The sequence below is a fragment of the Thunnus albacares genome, chromosome 3 (assembly GCF_914725855.1).
Source record: "Thunnus albacares chromosome 3, fThuAlb1.1, whole genome shotgun sequence".
NCBI lineage: Eukaryota > Metazoa > Chordata > Actinopteri > Scombriformes > Scombridae > Thunnus > Thunnus albacares.
The window spans coordinates 12,448,467-12,469,998 of NC_058108.1; the positions used below are offsets into that span (position 1 = coordinate 12,448,467).

The following is a 21,532-nucleotide window of genomic DNA, read 5'->3' on the forward strand; positions in this document are numbered from 1 at the left end:
TGAATCAAATTTATGTGTAAAGAAAATGAAAGAACAGGCAGTCACAGGATGTTTGGCATCTCTTCCTCAACACCACAGATCATTTACTACAAACTTGTCTGCACACATTCTTGTACAGACCCAAATGATCCAAATCTTTCTAAAAATACCAGATGTGTGTATGTGTGTGTGTTTGTGTGTGTACGTGTGTGTGATATTGTCAAACAGTGAGCAAAAATATGTAATTTTGAGGAAATATGTGGAGCATTAGGCTTCATGTAATGTGCATTTTACAATAGAAGCAATAGAACTGCTGTCATCCTACCAAGTTGACTTACTGTATCATACATGTTCACACATACAGACGCACACACACATACCTCTCTCTCCTTCTTTCCCCTCCTCTCACCCGCCCCCCTCCACCACCCAGTCTTTTCTCCCCCTCCATTCTCTGGCTGACAGTGAGGGTTGAGGCAGGCTGGAAGGCTGTGAGTGGAGCCATTGTGCCCAGAGGTCAGCAAGAGTCAGAGATACACAATGCCAGGGTCAGAGTCACTGCAGTGATGGCCCGACCACTTGGCAGCACCATCCTACTCTCAGTCAGGGAGGACAAGAAGGATTCAGGAGAAAGAAAGGGGGAGAAAGAAGGAGGGGATACAGAGAGCAAAGGAGAAGAGTTAAAAGAGAGAACTTTAGAAAGTTTACATTGTTGAAAAGAACACTGACTTTCAGGTTCAGATTTTTTTTTTTTTTTTTTTGTTACTTTTTTTTCTCACTTAGGGTTAAGGGTTTTGTTGTTGCTGCTAGTTTTGAGCAGAAAGCAGATAGTAACATGTCCCCTTTCAGAAATGCATGTCTTTACATTAATCTCTTCTAACATGTTGTTCTCATATCATGTCAGGTCATTTTTACGTGAAAGTCACAATGGCAATCTTATAGGTCAGATCGAGTAACATACAACACTTCTGACTTGAATCTTAATCGAATGCCATACAATAGGATTAACCTAAAGACCACAGCAACACAAGGTTAAACTTGTATAGAGAGAGAGAGGAATATACATCTTCATTCCACCTTCTAAGATCACTGTAATAAATTTATCTCAGTATCTCAATCGTCATCTCTAAATCACAAAGAAAATACACATTTTATTTATGGATAGAACAAAATTAATTTATAAACAAGGAAACAGTGAAAGAGCCAATTTTAAGTCGTTGAGGTGAATCCTCTCATCAGTCTTTCACACATATGGCTCTTTCAATAAATGTCCTGTCATGTCTGAATACAGTTATAGGGAACATTCATGTAAAAGACACATGTCTGAATGACAAAAAGTCATCACTTTAACAGATAGGTGAAGCCAGCAATGAAATGTATTCCATGCCTGAAAAGGACTGATGATTTGATTGTAACTCTTTTAAACATTGGAGCAGTGAGAAAAGATATGCAAGAAAAGGAATAAGGAAGGGTTTATGAAAAATATATGTACTGTGGGAATAGAGAGACAGTGAGGAAGAAACTCATAAAGCTGGCTAATAAAGACAGTCACAGTCAAATACTCCTAGAGTTTGGTCATGTAAAATGGCTGTGTCCTTGGCTTGGAAAATATTTCCAATTCCATGGAGTGTCTATAGTAAGACAAAATAAGGACAATAAGGACCTTAGTTTTTTTGGCCCTTTAGGTAATTTATTAGAAGAAAAATAATTTGTCTTAGTGCCGTTTAGCACACCAGCAACACACAGCACAGACACAGGAAGGTGAATTGCTGTCAGTGTAGCCTGTTTTTATAGTCAAGGGGGCCCATGTTGAAATTCTGTGTGTGTGGATATGTCTTGATGTGAACATGTGTGCATGAGTGTGTAGGTCTAAATGGAGGATTATTGTGATTGTTACAGAAATGGTTGAATTGTTCTGAGCACTGTAATGCAAGCAGAGATGTTTTCATTTCTTCAGTCTTTATATAAATACCAGACATAATGTCAATGTTCTGTTCGATAATCACATCTTGTAGTTTACTGCCCATCTCCACTGAAGTGCTAATGTGTTGGTCTTAAGCTCTCTCCAGTCTATAAATGTAGTCTTGGCTGGAATAAGCACCATCTATTAGGTGACCTGCTGTCACCCAGCTAGAAGACAATCAATACCCTCTAATAATGATGTCATTTACTCACAGTAAACTACAGATAATGATGAGACTGGAGGTCTCCTGTTATTACCTCATTTCATGGGTTTTGTCTCAATGCAGGGATCTACTGTTACATGATTCCACTTTGTAGCCTGCAGAGGACTGTTACAGAATCAACTTGACTTTAATCTTCAGAACAACACTAAGAATGTGGAGGCATCTATGTTAGATGTATTATTATTATTTGATATATATTAAAAACAGAAAGTAGAGGATTATTGAGATCCACAGAAAAACCGAGGTTGTATACTTTTATAGTGAATTTTTGGGATTCATCCTAATGCTGAAATTGAATAAAAATAATGATAATTTTACAATATATCAACCAAGTAATTGTAACATTGAACAGTTCATAGTTAATAGACTTCACTCAGGCTGCACATCTGTGACATGTAATTCACATGCTGCAGAATTCTGTAAATAATGAAAGCTTAGAGACTTTCAACTAACCTCACGCACTTCCTTTAAATAATGTACTGAAGGAGTTTTTTTAAATCTTTTTTTAGATTCCAGCTACTGTAACATTATATTCATCCAGGTGCAAGAATATCACCTATCTATCTAGCTACCATTTGTATTTTAAACACAATATTTTGGCTAAACTCATTTCAGATTGTATATGTTATAACATTTGTATGATCCGATGCTCTTGATAAATGTTGAATGTGTTGTATTTTTGAGATATACAGTGTGTTATATGTATTGAATGTTATGTGTTTTTTATGAGCTTACCTAAACCGATTTCAATATCTACAATATCTATCAATCCCTATCAAGATTCTTATCAAATAAAGCTGCAGCAATTAAGTGATTAATTGACTCTGACTGTTGTTTGTGCATATGCTCCAAACAGCATTTCGAAGTATCCAGCCTTCTTAGAGTCTCTGGCTGGGGCCCTTTAGGGGACATGGCTTGGCGAGTCCATAGTTGTGCTTGTAGTCGTGCTTACGTGGGCAATGACAGAGAAACCTGGAGGAGGGTGACTGGGAGGAACGGCCTGCATGATCTGAACCCGAGTGGTGCATTGTCACTAGACTTCTGTGGTAGCCATGCATTTGCCATAACAAACACCATTTTCGAGCAAAAGGTTGTTCATAAGTGTACCTGATACCAAAACACCTTAGGCCAAAGAACGATGATTGACTTTGTAGTTGTGTCATCAGATCTGCAGATTCATATCTTGGACATTCAGGTGAAGAGAGAAGCAGAGCTGCAGCAGGGCCGGACAGACTTGGAAGACCCAAACAAGTAGTGAGGGTGGACTGGGAACATCCAGCGGAAGCCCCTGTTCCACCTCTGGAGGAATTTATCCTGCATCCTGGAGGAGGTTGGGGACATGGAATCCAAGTGGGCCATGTTCTGGACCTCAGTTGTGGAGGCAGCTGCTCAAAGTTGTAGTCTGAAGGTCACCAAGGTGGACACCAGGAATGAAGGAATGAAATTCGCTCTGAGATGCTGAAGGGTCTGGATATTGTTGGGCTGTCAAGGCTGGCATGCCTCTTCAGCCTTCCAGGGAAAGTTTATGCCAGGGTGCTAAAAATGAGGTTCCGGCCAATTGTCAAATCTTGTATTCAGGAGGAACCATGCGGATTCTGCCCTTGCAATGACACTTGAGGGGTCATGGTAGTTAGCACATCCAGTCTACATGTGCTTTGTGGACTTGGAGAAGATTTACTCTACCTTGTGGGTATTCTCAGTGGGTGTTGGGCTCCACCAGGGTTGTCCCTTGTCTATGATTCTGTTTGTGATTTTCATGGACAGAATCTCTGGGATGGTTTGCAGCCAAATGTAAAGCGGCAGGGGTGAGAGTCAGCACTTCCAAATCAGAGGCCATGGTGCTCTGCTGGAAAAAGATGGACTGTTCCCTCTGGGTTGAGAGTAAGTTCAAGTGGAGGAGTTCAAGTGTCTTGGGGTCTTGTTCATGAGTGAGGGAAAGATGGAGCATGAGGTTGACAGTCAGATCAGTGCAGCATCAGCAATAATGTGGGCATTATACTGGATCATTGTGATGAAGAATGAGCTGAGCCAGAACTACGTCCCATCCCTCATCTATGGCCAAAAGCTTTGGGTAGTGACTGAAAGAATGAGATTGTGGATACAAGTGGCCAAATTGAATTTCCTCTGAAGAGTGTCTGGGCTCAGCCTTAGAGATAGGGTGAGTAGCTCAGACATCAGGGGAGGAGCTTTGAGTGGAGCCACTGCTCCCTCACATCGAAAGGAACCACCTGAGGTGGTTTGGGCACCTGGCTAGGATGCTTCCTGGACACTTCCTCCTGGAGGTGTTCCAAGCATGTCCTACTGTTAAGAGACCCAGAACACACTGGAGGGACTACATATCTCTTCTGGCCTGGGAACACCTTGGGATCCCCCAACAGGAGCTGGAGGATGTTGCCGAGGTGAAGGATGTCTGGGTTTCCTTACTCAGTCTGATGCCACTGGGACCATGTCTCAGATAGGCAGCAGAAAATGGATGGATGGATTGATTAGTCAATCGACAGTTCCAGCTTCTTAAATGTGAATATTTTCTAGTATTTTCTAGTCTTCAGTCCTCTGTGATAGTAGACTGAATTCCTTTTGGGTTGTGGATTGTTGGTTGGGACAAAACATGAAATTTTAGGTTGCATCTTGGGCTTTGGTAAACATTGATCAATGTTTTTCACCATTTTCCATCATGTAGAAGATTAATTAATAATGAAAACAATCATTGCAGCCCTACTATCAAATATCAAAGCTGAAGGGGCAATTAAATTAAGGATCTTTAATATGATAATATGTTCACACCTTGGTCCTCTAATATACCAGTCTAGCTCTACATGTAGTTTAAGAATGTTTATTACCCATGTATGCATGTCCAAAATTACTTGTATGTATTTACTAGCATAGCACCTGTTACACTGATTCACCCAAAAACATTTAATTTTTTTTATTTTATTTTATTTGTCTTCATAACAGAAGGATGCAGTAGTTTGTCCTTTGAGCACATGTTTGTAAGTCTGTCCCGACATCATGAGGAAATGTAGCAGTGCAGTGTGTATGTGTGTGTGCAAGTGTGCATGTGTTGGAAATTCATGCTGAGGTGAGGTCTGAGCCGCAGGTTGATTCACGGTCGATCTGACAAGAAGCACAGGGAGTCAGAATTGGCCTCCAGCCAACTGCCCCCCACACACACACTTTTCCTTGTACACACACACACATACATACACACATTCACCCCTGCTCCTTCATTTACTACCCCCCACCCCTGCCCCTGCATCCCATCCTCTATCCCTTTACTCCCCTCCTCCCCCCCTCTCCTTCCTCCAGGATGTGGGTAAAGACAGCCAGACTGAAGTGGATGTCGGGGGGAATTAGATGCTAGCAGACAATTTGATTTCTACTTCAAGGCTTCCTTCTTCTCCATAGACACAGGCAGCAGAGAGGGTTTGATGGCCACAGATAGCGGGTCTAAGAGAAGAGAGAGACTGATAGAAACAGACAGAGAGAGAAGTAGATCAAGAAGGAGATGGAAGGTGCAAGATAGATGTAAAATTAAAGAAGGCAATTTGAGAAATATAAGAAATAAAGGGGCAGATAATTAAGATTGACGCAAAAATGAAATAAGAATAGATGAAACCAGAGAGGAAAAAAACTTAGCAGGTGAAAGGTTGACTGTGTCAGTGGGAGAGAAAGAGAGGAAGACAATAGGAGAGGCCATCCAGGCAGCCTCTTAATAGTCCACCCACTCACTGCTGTCCAAATGGGCAGATTGACGCCTGTTAGCTCCTTTAATAGCTCCTATAATGGACCACAGTTAAGGTGGGCGGTGAGAGAGGGAGCCATCCTGTCCAAAGTAACTCAATTCCTCGGTTTTGTTCTCTCGTTTCAGCCCCTTTCAGCACATGAGATTGGTGAGCAGATACTGTGCTCTTACCTCTCTGTGATCGTGTATACAGATAGATTTACTAACCCACAGAGGACTCTTGGCAAGGTGAATTATGGCGAGAGTGGCCGACCTTGTGGTAACGTAATGTCAGTTTGTGTGTGTGTGTGGGTGTGTGTCTGTCTGTGCTTTGCTGGAAATATAAAAGACAGCGTGGAGAGAAATGCTGGTTGAGATACAGTATTAAATTTGGGAGTCTTGATCATTCTACTCATACTGCCACCACTCGGATTAAAATTTTGGTAACGCACACATCTTGATCCCTTAAACCTCACTGACCTGCCAGTCAGTCACTACAAATATGTACATGATTTGCAGCCAAACATTGTGTGAAACCGCAGAGCCTAATTTAAAATTCTTGCTGAGGTCCCAAAGTTTCCAAAGATATAAAATATGTCAGGCTGAATTTAGGGGAAATGTGTAAGATAATGCATAACACATCTAGAATGTTTCCATTTGAAGATAAAAATAGTCTTTATTTTTTCAGGGGAAAATTGTTTTCAAAGCCTGCACTTGTTCGAGTCTTACTTAAAAAATTGTCAGATACATGCAATACATAAACATGTGGTCATACCTGTATATGCACATGCAGTACCAGACAAAAGTTTGGACACACCTTCCCATTCCCTTGAATAAGAAAATGCGTCCAAACTTTTGACTGGTGCTGTATATTCATGCCCCAACATATATCCCCACACACAAACACATGTACACACACTCAAATACATCTATACATAATGTTCAGCTGGGTATTTTATTTAGGGTTCCATGGTGTCTTGGGTTTGAATATGTCAGTCAGTGAAACTGCGATATAGCTTGGAAGACTTGGAACAAGCTGATACAGAATATACACTGTGTAATAAAGCCAGATTATTTTATCAATTTATGGGTAGCGGGTGGATATATTCTTAGACATATGTGTCTGTGCAGCTTTTTTAAACCTGATAGGGGTAGCCATATGTCTGACTGTGCATTGCCATATTATTCACCTTCTCTGGCATTAATTCTGTATCTTAAGGGTTGAATTTTATCAAATACAGACACACTCTGCAGTCCGTCATCAAAGAGGGATCAAGAAGTGAATCTGACTTCTTGTTCCAATGTGACAGTTATTAAGAAATATTATTAAAAATAAAGCAAGATACACCCTAAATAGCCTGAATATTCACCCCAGTTTTGAAATAATATAATATTTATGTACATTAAAACTACAAGTGCAATATCTATATTATCAGTGTCAAAATATACAGTTGTCACATTCTGAGGAAAATTGGTAAATATTGGGATCTGTTAATATTTTGCTCTTCTACATGAATTGTGACATGACGTGGGAATTGAAAATTGAAAAAAAACGTACCTTTTGAATTGAAAATATAACAAAGCACACAATGTACACACAATCACCTCACCTGTGCATACCCCAGGACACTTACACAGCATGACACACAATCTGCACCCAAAGGCAGCAGGTTGTATTCATAGGAGCACTTTGGTTACATGTTGGTTTTGCCACCAGTTTACAGTCCTTGTTGTTTGTTAAATATCCCCCTTAACTGCAGGCAGTGCTGCTCCCTCAGCTGTACAGTTACTCAGGCTGTCGGGCTCCTAGCAGGGGAGAAAACTGTATATCCGCTCCAGTTGTGGGTTGCCAGACACTGAACATACCCAGAGTAACTTGTTAACTGCTCACTGTTGGTGCCCTTCAGCCCAGCGGCTATACTTTGCATGCCTACAACACCCCCACTCTCTCATCTCCCCACCCTCCCAAACCCCCCAGCTGGGGGATGCCAGGTCCTCAGTCCACCCAGTTGCAGGTTGCCAGATCGTAGTAAGCCCATGCAGCGTGGAGGGGGTCTGAGGCGCTGGCTGTGGCCCAGTGCCACGCTGGGCCTGGTTATTATCTCCAGATGACATCAGCATGAGCAGCAGATGCCTTTTTGGCCACAGGGGCAGAGAGAGAGAGAGAGAGATGAAGTGTGTGTGTGTGTGTGTGTGTGTGTGTGTGTGTGTGTACATGTGTGTACATTTGTGTGGCTGTCTGCATGCTGTTCACGACAGGATCAGGCTATTTATTATCTCCCCACTTATCAGGCCATCTCCCTCACTCAGCCGGGAAGGAGTGTCTGTTTCATTCCAAAACGACCATTTCTCCTCATGATGATAATGTAATCATGCAAAGACACACACACACACACACATACGGCGATGAACCATTTAATAATAGTAATCGTTATCTATTTGCTGTGGCAGTGATTCCAACGTACACATGTGAAAAATGACATGATAATTAGCCTCATGAATAATTATGATACTAATTGATAGTAACAGCCACAGTGATAGCAATGAAATACGACTGCTTGATGTCACACTGGAATACACTTTACATAACAATCATTTCAGTAACAGTGTGAATACATGAATAATGCGATTTACACTGAAGCATAATACCAGAAGATACTGCAGTTAATGATGGTGATCTGGTTTGTTATGTAGGTCACCCAGTGTGTGCGTGTAAGTGTGTGTGTGTGTGTGTGTGTGTGTGTGTGTGTGTGTGTGTGTGTGTGGTCCTGCTGAAAGCTGCTGGTTTATTTATGCCTGTGTTTTCTTTGAGGGACAGGCTGAAGAGGCAGGAGATTAAACTCATGGAAGCAAATCAAAGCAGAGGCAGACGATTTAGATTAAAGCACCCGCACCTCACCAGGTTTAGCAAGTGCACGATGGTGTGTAGATGTGTGTGCACATACATACATACATACATGTATGTATGTGTGTGCACATGTGCCTGTTAGCATTTGCAGTCGTTCCCTGTCTGTCACCTCAGTTATTTTACAGCCCTCCTTCTTTCTAGATTATTATATACAGTCTATCCCAACTCTGCTCTGACCAATTTAATGGAGAGAAAAAGACGGGCATCAGGAAATGATATTTCTAATCAGACAATGGCAAAGGGTCCCTTTTATTAAAGTGGGTATGTGCTCTCTCTCTGTCTCTCTGTCTGTGTTCAGAGCAGTCTACAAGGTTGATAATGGCCTCGGCCGGCCTGGTGTCATCATATTAAAGCAGTGAATGATTTCTCCACACACACACACACGCACACACACTCCTCTCCTCTCTGACCAATTCCCTCATATTCTTCCTTCACTCTTTCCTAGTGAAAATGGACACTTTTGTTGTTCTTTCTTTTATTGCCAGATACTGGTGTGTATTATACCTTTGAAAAAATATTGAATTCCCCCGAGTTCTCAGGGCCAAGCAATCACACCTCATAAAAGCAGCCGTGGATTTGTAAAGCGGTAATGTGCTGGTGATCTCATGCACTGTGGCTGGCAGATGATGTGGCAGAGCAAACTGTGTGCACGCCAGCAGAATATAGTAGTGATAGACACTGAATTGAATTCAGTTTTCCTATATGGCATTCTCTGCTTTTTGTCTTTGTCTAAGGTTTCTGTACTTTTCTTATATCTTCATGTCTGAAATGTAAGACATATACAGTACAGAATGAGTTCAGATAATTAATTTTAAGTAATTTATTTTTTATCTAGTGTGCTAATTTTTGTGCGTGATTTGATCTGGATATATAGTATTATGACAGCATGCTAAATGAAAGGGGTTTGTCTTTTCACATTTACAGCTCTTTTTACAGCTCTGACAAAGTGCTTAGTTTTCAGAAAATTCCCTTTTCATTTATTTTGTGTAGGTTTTATTGTGGTTAAAAAAACAACATTACTGTAATCTTTTGAAGCTGTTGTTGATAACAAAGAGCTGCAGGGACTTTTGGAAAAATGTCTCCATGGACTCTATGAAGTTAGTCTTATCTGAAAGTGATTAAAATCATAACGTTTGAAGGTCAGTCGTCTTCATGGTGAGAAAGTGGATTTGTCAAATGAGAAACATTTCTGCTTAGACCACAAAGGGCAGTCTGAGCCTTTTGCAAAACCTCCTGCTTAAGCTGTTCTTGCTTTAGGGAAAAGGGTTTAATCCAAAAGAACATTGTAATTAGCCTGCTAAGAGAAGACCTTCAGAATGCAACTTAAAATATTTCTTTCTCACCAACAGACCTTCAAATATGTGTGGTGCTGGATGATATCTTGGCAAACATTACAGAAGTCCTCTTTCTTTAAAGACATCTTCAGTATTTCAGTAGTGCCAGACTACAAAATTTGAAACAAATCCCGAGCCAGTCATCATATATAACTCAGTGTTATCAAAGAGCTGACAAAATCTAAAGGTTTAACTTTCCATTAAGTCTCACAGTGATAGGGCTTTGTTTGATTGAAAGCTTGTAATAAAACTGGGAGTTCCACAGTAGCGTCATTTGTACTTTGTGCTTTACACTGTAATGATGACACACAGGGTAAAGTCTTCAGTAGCTGATTGACTGATGGCCTTACATAGATGTTGTAATCACATTGTAACATCTTGTTGGGAGGAAACATTTGGATTTAAACACAAGCAGTTATTTGACTGTACTGTGTGGAAACTATCAGGTGCTAACTTATTCACATATACTGTATGTGTGAATATAATCCTACTTCCAAAAATTAATCAATAAAGCAAAGCACATATGCTGAAAGTACAGCAATGTTAATCAGGTTCTCATCTTTACAAGCCACTTCTCACATTGTCTGAAAAACTTCAAGTCGTTCTAAACCATGTCTGCCTCTTTGTAGCAAAGCTAGCAGCATGGCGCTTGGGATGTCAAAGTTGGTCTGTTGTATGATTGGTCGTCGTCAATTTATTCATCACTTTGATCGAGACAGAAATATCAACTGTTATCCAATGACAACTATTGGATGGATTGATATAACATTTTGTACAGACACTCACGGTACTTTTGTGGTGGTTATAAAAAGGTAACATGGAAATCAATAAGGAATAATTCAACTGGTCTCACCTCATCAGAGAACTTAATTAAAAGATGCCATTTCAATGGTGTGATGAAACAGTGCTTTAAAAGTGTTTTTTCAAGGCTGTCAAAAGCAGGTTATCTTATGTTGCCTGTAGTGTCACTTTTTACCACATAGGTCCCAGAAAAATGATAAAATGTTAAATGCAAGCATGTTTGTCTGAAACAGTGTGTATGTGCACATATATGCAGGATCTGGAAGCAAAGTTGGTGTCAGTTGCAGCTACATGCAAATGTCTGAGCAGGGAGAGACTAAACAGTTGCTCTAGGTTGCATCAGTTGTGTTTTTCTAACTCATCCCAGTACTATATCATCACAGTGGAGCTAAATCAAACTAAAGTCTAAATTACAGACCACTAGTGGCTACGTGGGAGTTGTCTCAGAGATAGCCAGCCATTAGTTTTGAAACCGAGAGGAAACGTAAAGTGTCACACAGGTAAAAAAAAAAAAAAAAACCTGGTTGCTCAGCTCTAGCCCTTGTTGACTTCCTTTCCTTGCTGTCCCTGTCCTGTCCTTTTCTTTATTTTTCAGTTGCATTAGCTGTAATAAACTGTTTCTGCTTTACTAATAACCTCTTTCCCTCTCTATATGTGTGTGTGTCTTTTTGTCTCTGACCCTTCAGTCTGTGATTTTTCATCCAGAGGCTCCTGTGCTGTCCTGGAAGTTGACTGTTGACCACAGGTGACGGTGCAGCTCTGGAAAACTACCGGCATGTTGTCACCCAAACTCAGACGACGCCTCCATGCTTGAGCTCAAGGTAAACATGAATGTCACCAGGGTGGGCACACACTCACACAGTCGTGTTTACATCACTTCAGAGGACATTACATTTCCTGTGGATTTATCCTAACTCTAACCATAACCACCATATGCATAACCCTAACAATTACCCTAATCTTAACATAACCCTAAACTAACCTTAACTTTAAACCAAGTCTTCACCCTAAAATTAATGACGTACGTTAAGGGGATTTGATTTTTGTCCCCACAACATGAGGAATACCTGGTACACACACACACACACACACATACACACACACACACACATACACAGAGTCCACATGCTCATAAAGCTCATAAATTAGGGTTTCTGACATGTGAGCGTTCACACACACTGACACTCACAAGTAGGCATATGGACAGAAAGAAAACACGTTATCCCAATTCATTACCACACACACCCTGACTTCCACATTACCACCCTGACCTCTGACACACACACACACACACACACAAGCATATTTACCAAACAGTTTATAGTGGCTGCTGAATACTCAGCCTGTCTCTTGACGCTGTGTCACTCCATCTTAATCCCTCTGGTATTTACAGTACGTGACAAGTGTACACAGCGGTCAATCAACTCAGCGAGGATTCACTGGGCGTAGTTTTTCTTTTTGTTTTGTAAGCCAACAAACATCCTCTATGCATGCAGTTGCGTTGCTAATTTTGGTGTGTAAGCTGACTGTTTGTTAATACATGAATGTCAACATATCTGTGTCAACCTGATGTCATCAGAAAGCTTAACAGCCACAAAAGTATACTTTTATACTAACTGTTGTGTAAAAATTGGAGGAATAAGTGTAAGGCAGCATTACTCAGAGCAGTTGAATCTTTTTTACAGGCAGTGGAATTTTTTCTACAGGGGAAGTTTCACAGACAAATAATAAGAGAAGAAAATTCAGTCTCTATACTTTTGTGAACTGTAATCAGTAATGGTGACAAACGGTGACACACCCACGAGCAGCACCTCTGTACAGTTTTGTGTCCATTCTCTGCAGGCTAAATCACCCCACCCTTCCAGTTATACATAGAGTTTCATTGCAGCCTTAAGCTAGTTCAAATCCCATAAAAAACAATGCCTGTGAGTCAATGGCCTTGCCTGCGCAGCCACAGCTGAAGCGGCCATTTTAACAGGTATTGACGACAGGCTTTAAACACATTCTCCACCACGCTTAAAAGCCCATGTTCCACTGATTAGCTAATTAAAACCTAGAGCGAGGGTTATCGATCTAGGGGAAGGGCAGTCATGAGGCATCTGTCCCTCAGCTTGAGATGGCCCTGGTACTCTGAGACATGCACGCACACACACACACACACACACACACACACACACACAAATATCACCTCCTCAATTGGTATTCACAAGCAAATGTCCTCAAAATAGAAGTTATTATTTCTACTCAAAGCCAATATATTGATCTAGTGAAATGTAAAAGGCCTTGGTAATGCTTTTACGCCCTAACTTAAGAGGTGTGTGTATATGTGTACGTGCACGGTAAGGAGGGCCACACCCCCAGCCAGCGTCGATTGGTCCCCTGCGAGGCTCTCAGTAATGGTAGGTATTTATATCCAGAGCTATCAGACACCTGATGGAGGCAAATTACAGGTTTGTGGCTTGACAGGTAGCTGTAGAGGTGTCAGCCCTCACTTTTAAAGAATCAAGACTCTTTCCTTTTTCTTCCACCTTACACAGCTAATTCCATGATATCACCAAAACCACGTGAGACAAGCTTATTTTGTGGTAAAGGATACAAATACATAAACACAGTGTGTTGTGTTAAAGGCAGGCTCTGAAAATCACACCAACAATTGGTGCCACACTCCTGGGGAAATTTTAGAAATAGGTCACTGCAGCAACAAAGAATAGAAATTTTGCTTGGTGAAAATTAGATACAGATAAAGGTAACAATGCGTATTATTATTTTTAATTAAATTCAAAGAAAGAATGTTATTGTGTATTAATACATTTTCCATGATGGTTCAAATAGAGCTGCTTCCACCACAAATTTATGAATAACTGCAGTTATGTTTTCTTATGATGTAACCTTAACATATGTAATTTTGGCTGTTTATGTTGGTGTTTTTTCATTTATTTTGTTTTTATGTAAGAAGGGCATTCATTTGTGCATTGAAAATACGTGCAAGCCTGTTTTTAGTCACTATTCAGTAAATTCAATAAGCTCTTTATCTTGGGAAAAAGTTCTTAATCATAATCTTATGAAACAGTTTGTGGAATTTAAAAAATATTGGAATTTTTAGAAGTAGAAACTTTTATTAGAACTTATATAAATAAAACAGCAAACAGACAAAAAATGTAAGACTTTAACTAGACGTATTGGTGTGTTTGAGCTCCTGCCAGCATAACAGCATGAGGTTAGCTGAGGTTGATGGACAGTGAATATTTCATTGGCATGGTTATGCAACACACACACCTGTCTGGAAAGTAGGTCGTGTTAGTTCCATAATCACATAATTTCATAATGAGACTTACCTAATCGCTGTTTTGGATAGGTTTTACACACCAAATAAATTGTGTGTGTGTGTGTGTGTGTGTGTGTGTGTGTGTGTGTGTGTTTCTGAGTGTGAGTGTACAGTATATGTGTTAATGCATCCATGAATCTATCCAAACAGTGTGTGTATGTGTGTATAAAGACAGTGTGCGTTTGATGGCGTGGAGCATGCAGCGCCTTTCAGACTCACATTTCCTCCTCTGTATTCATTAGCCTCCTGCTGGTCTCTCCTGGGATGGAGGATTAGCCCGAGAAGGGAAATGAATGCTTTCTGGGTAGACGGCGTTCTCTCTGCCTGCAGCAGGAGGTCCATTGTCTGGTTTGATATCCGCGCAAGACGCGGGACATCTGATCTGGCAGCCCTGACACACATGACACAGCCGTTAGCACAGGGGGACTAGAAAGGAAGCTGAACCATGTTGACAGGAAGTGCTGCCGTTTCCATCTGGGGACTACTGTTTGATTGGTGGAGTGAAATGTGCTTGTGATTGACTTTGCTTGTAAAAACGTGGTGGACAGTAATATAGACTTTATTGGCTTCCTGTTGATAAGTGGGGACATGTCAACAGGAAGTTGATTTACTCTGGTGGTGTGAATCATTAAAACATGTAAGGAATTTGTAAGAGGAGCAGGACAGTCAGCAGTTGAGTCCTTATTTGGTAGCAGGTTAGAGAGTAAACAATAGCAAACAGAGTTTGACTTGTAGAATATGCTGGACAGGGATTGATCAGCATTAAAAGCATGTACAGTATGTGAGACAAAGCAGCTCTGTGCTGAGCCATTGGAGGACAGGTTGTGGAGTTTAAATTTTGATGCAATCAGTGGGAGCAGGCATAAATGCAAAGAGGTTTTCGTAATACATTAGCAGCTTCTAGTAGTATTCTGTTTCATTACTGAATAATGCTACATCAGGAAATAGATTTCTTTTCGAACCAGTCTCTAAAAAAATTCTCTTGGACAAAATTACACTCAGCAAATGGCAGCATTAAGCTTCAGAAGATAGAGCACGTCTTTCACCACACTACCCCCTTCCCCTCTCCTCTGTCCACAAAATCCATCAAGGGAATTTAAGAAGCTGTTAATTACTTCCCCGTCCCTATTGAAAAGAGGAAGAGAGCGAGAGAGAAATCAAGAGAGAGAGACTTTAAAAGAGCTAAAGCTTCGCTGTGGCGCAAATCCTCTCTGCCTAACAAAACCAAATCAATCTATACCCCTCAGCAATCTACAAACCACTCTATGCTCACACATACACACACAAGGGAAGATGATCCTGTAAATCTGTGGTCTCAAGGGGCTGTTTGAGTGCTACTCCAGGGGTTTTTGGGAGGGGGTGACAACGGGGGTTCTAGGATTGAAGGAAAAGCGTAAATATCCCCAAATTGCAGCTAAAATGTAACATTAGGATTGGTAAGCCCCAATCGCGCCTATAATGTTCCACAGCTCTAAACCACAGCACTAAATGACCTCTATTATAGAGCCTGAACCCATTAAGTCAATACAGGAGAGATTACCTGTGAAATAGAGGCTAGCTGCCTGGTCTGACAGACGTGGCCCCCGAAAAAGCCTAGGGCGAAATTAGATTTGGGGCCGGGCGTGGTGTGTGCCTGTGGGCTAGTATGTAGTATCGACCTCTGCTTGCTTGTTAGGAAGGAATGTGTGTACAGGGGCATGAAGGTTGATCACAGTGCAAATGGCAGAGATCAAAACCAGGGCAGTGTTGTGTGATTTAAGACCAAGTGAGATACCAAACGCTGAACTAGAAGGCCGGGTGATCAGGTGGTCAGGTGGTTAGCAAGGATGAATTGTGCTCTGAAAGTCACATGTTGAAACCCAACAGCCAGTGTTTCCATCACCTGCCATGTGATGCAAACCTGCATACTTATCTGTTGGATAAAATCTGTTACATGCCAAAAATGTAAAGATATATTGCTAAACAGAAAGGGGTTATTTATGACAGTAGAATTCAAATTAAAATTAGATTCAGGGCTGTCAGCCTAGTGAGTCTTATTTTCTGCTCTATAAAAGACAGTTTGTTTTTAACCCGAGCCAGTCTTCAATGTCAAGTTTATATACACTGAGTGCATTATATAAATTAATTGATTTACTAAATAAAGAAAAAGTGATATGAATAGAGAGAAAAATAACTAATAAGATAATGAATCTCAATCTTCAAACTGCTGTAATCCCATGTTGCATCATGAATCAAACACTAAAAATTACTGCTATCATAACTCAGTGTTAAGAGTATTTATTTCTGGAATTTCTGGAATCTATAATGTAATCTGGTCTAATCTATAATGAGACCTTTTGTTTTAAAGCATCAGTTTACCAAAATTACAAGGAAAAACATATTTTCTTACCTACCTCTAGTGGTATCTGGTCATGCAGATGGTTCTGGTTTAATTTGGTTTTAAACAGTTTTAATTTGAACTCCTTTCTACAGAAGAAATAGTCTTTAGGAAAACTGTTTACAGCATGTTCTGTGGATTATCCAAAGTAACACAAGCACCGTTTCTGAAAAGAAATGTTGCTGTTGAAGTTTTAAATTTGCAGTTTTTCTCACCTTGTCTGTTTGTAGTCCACAAGCTCACCTGCTCATTGAAAACCAATATTTTAAAACTTTTCTCTTATTCCCTGAATCTCCTCACTGAACCTCTCTGTGTGTCTCTCTCTCTTCTCTCTGTGCCATGCTTTATTCTGTACCATAAACTCCATAATCATTTCAGTACATTACTCCAACAACACATGTTCGCTATCATGTAGTCAAGGCTGAAAATGAAGTTGGATGTTTGTTTGTGTTTGTGTTTGTGTTTGTGTGTGTGTGTGTGTGTGTGTGTGTGTGTGTGTGTGTGTGTGTGTGTGTGTGTGTGTGTGTGTGTGTGTGTTTGTGTGTGTGTATGTATTTTCCTGTCAGATGCTATAGTATCGGAACAAGGTGATTTTAGTGCTGTGGGCACGCAGATGTGATGCTGTGCTTTGTGTGATGTGTGTTTAGATTCATGCATGCACATGTGTGTGATGACCAAAAGTGAGGAGAGTGTGTGTGTGTGTGTGTGTGTGTGTGTGTGTGTGTGTGGTGTTTGTTGCCATAGCAGACATCCCGCAGGGAGCGGATAGCGGTGGAGATGGAGGGAGGACGTTTTTAAGCACTTCAAAGTGGCCTCATTCCACACAGCTGAGCTCAGAGGTGTGTGCTTGCGTGTGTCTGTCAGCATATGTCTGTGTGTAAATGTATATGTGTAAATGTAAATGTGTTTGCATTTGTTGTGCATAGATATGTGAGTCTAGACATCTCTGTATCTGTGTGTGTTTGTTTTGTATTTTATGCATGTGTTAGTGTGTGAGAGAGAGAGACCGTGAGAAACAGTGTGTGTGTGTAAGGTAATGATGGACTGCTGTACATGGCTTTGTTTATGCCCTCTTCCAATCTGGGCTCCTCCTGGGAATTAACTACAGAGAGCACTGCAGTGCTTTGGGCCTCTGTTTGAGGTGTGTGTGTGTGTGTGTGTGTGTGTGTGTGTGTGTGTGTGTGTGTGTGTGTGTGTGTGTGTGTGTGTGTGTGTGTGTGTGTGTGTGTGCGTGTGTGCGTGTGTGTGTAGGTAACTGTTTGATGTGTGTATAAAAAAAGTAATGTCTCACACACAGTGGAAGAGTGAGGAAAGTGAAAAGATAGAGAGTGTCACAATGACTGATGTGTTCCTGGTTTCAGCCTCGGTCACAGAGAAAGTGAAATCCACTTTCTATTGCTTTGTCTCCTCTTTCCCCGCAGGAGAAAATGGAAATAGCCAACATTGAACCGACGCAGTCAATACCACTCTCCAGAAAAGGGCTGAGAGGGACGCTCTCTGCCACAGAGCAAGACTGATGGAGGGAGGAGTGGGCGATAGCCGGAGTATGTCAGGTTTCATCTGCCCTGTGTGACACACAGCTCTCTGACAGCTCTGCTACACTTGATCTAGTCTGAAAACTATCTCTCTCATGCTCACACATGCTCTTTCTCTCCTCATATTTTCCTCTCTTTCTATCATGTACACACTCTTTCTTTCCCTTTCTTTCCACTTTTCACTCTATCTTTATCAGTCTCTTACCCCCTCTGGGCTGCCATTTTGCAGCATATGGCTCCCCCACACAAGTGTTCACACATGCACCGCCATATGTGTTTGCTCATGCACCCTCACATGCACTTTCTCTTCTCCTATTCGCTCTTCTTCCTTCTCTGTGTGTCTTTATTAAAATAGCACCTAGCCAACTCATTCACATTTAGATGAGGTAATTATGAAAAAGCAACAAGATGGAGTGGAGGGGATGTGATTGGAAGGATGACTTTAATTTATCTAGGAGAAAACGAGCAAGTAAAATAAGTGAAGAACACACTCTCTCTAACTACCATCACGATGTCACTGAGTTAGGCTTTCGGTTAACAAGGCTAGACTGGGGAATCATCTCTGTCTTTTGTTGTTTCCACTGACCTCTAGATTGGCTGAACTGGCTGTCAGTCAGGGATTCATAAGCTGTCAGTCACTGTAAAATCTCACATCTCCACATGTAATTTGATTTGATTTGTCGACGTCTTTCACTTTCTCTGCCCATTTTTGTTAGACAAGTCGAACATTCAGTTACAGGCCCTGCAGTTTGGTCATTCAAGCTCCAGGTGTTCCAGCAGACTGGTTTGATGAAACACTGGTTGTACTGAACAAGTATGAATGCATGTAACCATGTGTGTGAAGCAGAGCATTGTGCTGAAACATGCTTTGTTAAAGTAACATGTGTCTCGCATTGAGGTGTTGCCTGGCATGTTCGCTCACCAAGGTGCTGATGTACACATTTCCAAAATCTGAAACACATGTAAAACATATCACACTGACAGTTGATGTTGTCCCTGCACATGACCCATACAGCCTACAAGTTTTATGTTTAATCACGGTTAGGGGTATAGACAAAGGTTGTGGTCTTTTTCTCAATGGGATAGGCTTATGAAAGTTACAATCCAGAACAAAAGGGATTAACATGGTGAGAGATCCAGAGAGATGGAAATACAAAATGAAGTCATTTATTAACTGCAGTAGAACTCACAGTATCTCTGCTGCATGGTAAATAACAACTAAATCAACAGAGGATTGTAGATGTGGTGGGAGGAGGAGTGCCAATGATGTAAATTTCCCTGTTGCTCCTGAATGTGACTTAATTTATTAATTTCCTGCACGATTCTGGTCATTTACATATGGAAAACATAGAACATATACTTAAAAAAATGTTGTATGTGACATTTATAAACCAGAACAACCAAAATGTCTTCTGCTCATCTAAAATCCAAACCACCAAGAGGAGGCCAAAGCCTTGCATTTTCCTGGGTCAACTACTGAACAAGTGGTTGAGGCTAATGTAGATAACACACTCAATGCCGAACTTTTGCAAACTATGATGGTCTCCCTGAAAGCAGACATCTTTGTGAAAATTGAGTCTTTCTCTTCCAGTCTCGAGATTTCCTCTGTCTGAAAAGAACTACAAGAATTTGATAGAACCATTGCAAGAAAAGGTCGAACAACACGGGCAAACTAAGCTAGAACTTGAGCTAGCAGCTACAGATCGTAGCAACAGTTAGTTAGTTTCATTTGCAATGTGATTGTATGTCGGGCCGGGGAACACGCTCCTCTCCTCTACCGGTATAAGAGGATTTACATCTTTGCTGACTACACATCCACTGTCGCTAAAAAGCAGGCTGCTTTTTGCAATGTTCGGCGTCAGCTCTACTCATGTCCGTGCATCAAGTCTGGGCTGCTGTACACGGCAGTACTCAGAATCACCCTGTTGAGCAGAGAAACGCACTGGTTTGAAGATCCTGCCACTGCAAGTGACTTCATCAACAAAAGCTTCAAGAAAGCAGTCACTCCAAGTCATGTGTGAAGAGACATAGGTGAGTTAGCAGAGCTGGCTGACCTAGCCTACACTCGTTTGTTACCTTGACTTGGACTACATTTCCCACTAAGTCATTGTTGCTTTCTGTACTAATGGATGACTTCCCTAATATGGAAATTTATTGGTATCCTGTTACTGCGGCTCTGTTAATTTCATACATGTTTACAATTGTTTGATACTGTCACAATTATCTCATAGGTAGCTCTAGTTGTCTGTGATGGTGATGGCTACAGTGGAGTGTTTAGCACGTTTAATGGACGTGTCTCATTTGGGGAGACACTTCTGTCAAGGTGGGAGGGGATAACACAGTTTGTTTACCACAAAGAGTTGTTCTATTTTGTGTTTTTTGTTTGTATTTTGTGTGTCTGCTTGGTCTATCAACATTGAATACGTTCATTAGATACTCTTATTCACTGGTATGTCTATCATGCTTCATTCCTTGCCTCTTAAGATGTTTCTATGGCTTCACCTAAATTAACACAGTAAGATGGAAGTGTGCAAATATTTTGTAGCTGTAATTGTAGAGGCCTTAATAATCCTGTCAAGCTCAGCAGAGTCTACTGCCCCATCTCCAACACTTCGGTGTCCAGATAATTTATGTACAAGAAACTCATCTTAGAGTTTCTGATCAGACCAGATTAAAAAGTAGTTACATTGACCATACTTACCATTCTTCGTTTTATTTTATTTTATTTTATTTTATTTTATTTTATTTTATTTTACCAGGCAAGACATTGAGAACAGTTTCTTATTTACAATGACGGCCTGGCAAGTGCCAGAAGACACTTGAAAAGGGAAGGAGGGTAAGGGACAAAAAAAAACAACAACAAAACAAAACAAAACAGAGAAGAATGACCAATTAATCAAACAGAAGTAAACAATTACAAATAAAACATTTAAAACATTTACAAGTATTAATCAAACAGAAGTAAAACATTTACAAGTATCATTGAAAATGGGGGGTTTTGTAACAAATTTCAATCATTAGCAGCAGCAGACTGGAATGACAACAGACCAAAGGATTTCAGGGTAAATCTAGAGGAGTAGCTATTATATTGCATAAAGAGGTGCTTGTTAACATATATGGCCCAAATTGGGATGATGAAGATGGCTTTTTTAAAACTTTGTTTTCCAGTCTACCAGATATATCCTCACATTTCCTTGTATTATTATTTTAGGTGGGGGGGGTCTACTGTTGGTTGGATCCTAAACTGGACCACTCCTATACCTGAAAATGTCTTCAAGGTCTGCTAAGGTGATCCAGTTCTTTAAAGAACAATTTGCCATATCTGACCCCTGGTGATTTTTCAATCCCTCTGGAAAGGAATATTCATTT

General features: G+C 40.7%; 1 long non-coding RNA gene across 2 annotated transcripts in view; it reads left to right on the forward strand.

Moving 5' to 3' along the window:
• Window positions 1–20,859, forward strand: part of LOC122979198 — a 26,574-nt gene extending 5,715 nt beyond the window's left edge. The window contains exons 3-5 of one of the 2 annotated variants that reach the window (XR_006402814.1): window positions 11,613–11,747; window positions 17,373–17,467; window positions 18,050–20,859. This is a non-coding gene — a long non-coding RNA (uncharacterized LOC122979198). The remainder of the gene's footprint in view (window positions 1–11,612; window positions 11,748–17,372; window positions 17,468–18,049) is intronic. The other variant, XR_006402815.1, reaches the window with a different exon arrangement.
• The last annotated feature ends 673 nt before the right edge of the window (window positions 20,860–21,532 follow it).